Below are 3,505 nucleotides of genomic sequence, written 5' to 3' on the forward strand. Positions count from 1 at the left end.
AATCGGTTGCTTGTGACCTGTCATATAAAATTAATGACATTGAAAATTATTTTTTGGATTAAGCCGCATGAACTTAAAGAAAGGTTTGTCTTATGCCAGAGTGTGGTTTTATTTGACCACCTTGATTGTGCTGTTAATGGATATATCATGAAATATATAATAAAAGATTATGTCTCTTTGTTTGCAAGCTCTGTCCAACCTGGTGAAAAGTTGTTTTCTTCTTAGATTTTTTTTACTTATTGACCATTACAATTTCATGAATTTCTATTCACGCTGTAAAGGTTATTAACACTTAGGTCACCCTACATATAATGGATTTAATTTAATCATATACATTGACTATAAATAATTTGTATAGTACTAACATGATGTTTTAACATGTTGAAGCATGCAATCTCATTTGTTGTCCAGATTAATGATCTCACTTTCGGACAATACCAGTAGTTATTATTTAGGTCCTAATAGTGCAAGAATTCTTTTAAACTATCACTGTATGAAAGTTATACTCAACAATTATATTTAACTTTATGTAATAATCATTGACTGCTTATCTCGAAAGAATGGTTAAAAACTTGATAATAGCATATTAAACTACACCAGTAGCTGTATAAAAAGTATCGCCAAATAGCATGACGAATTCATGTGAATTGTTCGAAAAGAGAAGAAAAGAAGTAAAGAGAGTTATTTTTTGCTGCCAAGAAAGAAGAAGAGAAGAAGTAAAGAGAGTTACTGTCAATTAGCTAGAGTAACCCATGTGATTGCTTGAAGATGATAAAAAAAAGTGAAGAAAGAAAAATATCACTGCCAAGAAAAGAGGATGGTTATAGAAAATATTAATTTTTACTGCCAATAGCAAGAGTAACCCATGTGAATTGTTTGAAAAAGAAAAAACAAGTAAAAAGAGTAATTAGTTATGTCTGCCAAGGAAAGAAGGTTATGGGAAACATTAATTTCTACAGCCAAATATGGCAAGAGAAAACCATGTGATTTGTTTGAGAGGAGAAGTAAAGAAGTGATGAAGATTGGCACATGCATGGAGGCATTTTAGAATCCTAGCCTGGAAGCAAGCAAAATAGTTACTGGCATTATAAATAGAGAAGAACTATCAGACCAACCTAACTCATTCACCTCTACTTGCTTCTACAGTCTACTATAATTTCTTTCTCTCGGGAAAAAAGAACTCCTTTCTTTTGCTTTCTCTCACCAGCCTTTCTAAGAAGACCAAATGTATTAATTATTTCATCCTTTTTGTCTTTGCATCTCTTTCTTCGTTGTTTTAACTAAAATTTGGCAATGCCTTGTTTCTCTTGACAAATGTTGATTTTCACATAAGGAATTTTTACATATGCAATATAAGCCGGGAACCAACAATTGATTTGTTTTGCAGGATGGTAACCTTTTTCTTAGCTTTGCTAGCATCTTCAGCAATGTTGACAGCTATTATGGCTCAACAACCACAAGAACTGAAAGTGAACATCACCATACTTCACAGCGCCACTGCTGAAGGCGCAGGTAAAATACTTGACTGCACAATACATTAAGCAACAGAATCACATGTATACTAACTAGTAATTTATTTGTTTTCGAGTCACCAACACTGTGCCTAGATGGGAGCCCCCCGGCATATCATCTTGATCAGGGATATGGTAGTGGACTTCGCAGCTGGATCATCGTCGTTGATGTTTGTTACATTTACTTCTTCTTCTATTATTCATCTTCTTTTCATCTTTATCTTAACCGAGTTGCCAAATCTTCAATTATTCTGCTTTTTATTAACTCTTTTGAAAAAAAATAATCGTATTGTTAGGGCGGTGTTGGTGCTATAGTATCTCTGATTGCTAATATCGTTCAAATACCAGCTTAGGTTCTTCCACAAAGATGCTTCCACCACAAGTCACATTTTCGGGAATTCTTCATGACGATCCCAGAAGTAATCCAGGTGAAGCTATATAATATTACTATTTTCTTGCTTTGTTTTTTCTCTTCGTATTTTAGCGGCTACTAATTTGTAAACGCATGAGTTGGCAGACTTTTACAATTGGAATAGAGTTAGAGTCAGATGTTGCTTTAATATTTCTGTTTCTTATTGTTTGAGGGATCGGCTAAGAATTTGCCTCCATCTTGCACCTCTATAATGGAACCAAGTCTGGTAAGAATTTAAGTTTTAATTTGGAAACAAAAAACTTTTCCTTGTGCTATATTTTTTTGCCCTCAAGTAACATTAGTTTTCCTTAATGATGGTACAGTGCTTTTTCCCTTGAAACGTTGTTCCATTCGTTCAGACTCCACTTTTCATAATCAATTCACACTGACTCTTGGCAGGTCAACGATACAAATGCCGGTTTCTTTCCTTTAATTTCTTTTTTGTATGCTTTCTTTAAAATCTATCTCTTTCCTTTTGATAATCAAAATACTAATTCCAGGTTAGTAACATTTTGGTTCCTAAATACCTCGATCCTCAGCATGTCTGGAAGAATTGCAAGAGACATTATAAGTAACTGCACATTTAGCCAGCGTATGATCATTCAAGGTTGGATTAATAATATATACCTTCCAATTATATAAGTAATGGCTTCTGCTTTAATTCTTTTTGTTTCATTTTTTTTTTGTTATTGAATATAGGTTACGAGGGGTTATTTCATAACCTCTTGTTATTACCACGGCGAAATTGTATGGACGAATTACTGGTTCAGTCCTACCTCTCCAAGAGTACTTATAAATAAAGTAATCTTCCTTTTGTTTTATCCATATAATGTTTGAATACATGTGTTTTTTTTGTTTTTGGATTTATCATGTGTGTCTATCATTCGTAATTTTAATTCACGAGTTAATAACAAATTTTGTTGTAACGTTTTATCTTGTAGACAATTGCGGAAGCTGTTGCAGATTGGTACTTTGATAGAGCAGGGTTCCATCAAAACATCGACCCATACCCATGTGCTAGAGATTGCGCCTTGTCCCCTTCATGAAACTTTTTTAAGTAGTCTTTTGCTAAATGCTCTGCTGAGCTGAGTCGAAGTACTGTTCCTGTATTCAGTGAATGAAAATTAACTTTTGTTTCTTTCGCTGAGTATGAAGTTCTTGCCACTGCTGAGTATATATATCAAACCATATTGGCAAAGTTGGCTTTGTTATTTCACAGCTTTCTTTAAAATCTATGAAAGGATTGAATGGTTGGTTATTTTTTTAAAACATATATCAAAAGCCATCAGTGTTGATGAGGATTAGGCATGGATCCTAAAGTCCCATTCTATGTACATTCGTAAAATAAGACAATGCAGCTTCCAAAAGGCTGTAGCTTGTTTGTTTAATAAATAACATAAAAAATAATGCTCCATCTCTTTCAATTAAGATGACACACTTTCTTTATTAGTATGTTCGAATAAAGAATGACACATTTCTACAATTGAAAATAATTCGACTTTAAACTCCTCATTTTACCCTTAATGAGAAGATTTTATAACCACATAAATGTCACGGTCCCACAAAGCTTTTACCCCTTAAG

The 3,505-nt window shown here is 33.5% G+C and overlaps 1 long non-coding RNA gene across 2 annotated transcripts; it reads left to right on the top strand.

Annotated features, from left to right (window-relative positions):
* Positions 1-1,072: 1,072 nt before the first annotated feature.
* LOC107818404 (uncharacterized) lies at positions 1,073-3,061 on the top strand. Of its 2 annotated transcripts, none has more exons than XR_001655397.2 (8): positions 1,073-1,227; positions 1,388-1,681; positions 1,808-1,939; positions 2,029-2,149; positions 2,247-2,322; positions 2,424-2,530; positions 2,623-2,724; positions 2,865-3,061. It is a non-coding gene; the product is annotated as an uncharacterized LOC107818404 (long non-coding RNA). The 2 variants fall into 2 exon arrangements; XR_001655396.2 differs by having other exon boundaries at positions 1,860-1,939.
* Positions 3,062-3,505: the final 444 nt, after the last annotated feature.

Source organism: Nicotiana tabacum, chromosome 1, assembly GCF_000715075.1.
Source record: "Nicotiana tabacum cultivar K326 chromosome 1, ASM71507v2, whole genome shotgun sequence".
NCBI classification, from domain to species: domain Eukaryota; kingdom Viridiplantae; phylum Streptophyta; class Magnoliopsida; order Solanales; family Solanaceae; genus Nicotiana; species Nicotiana tabacum.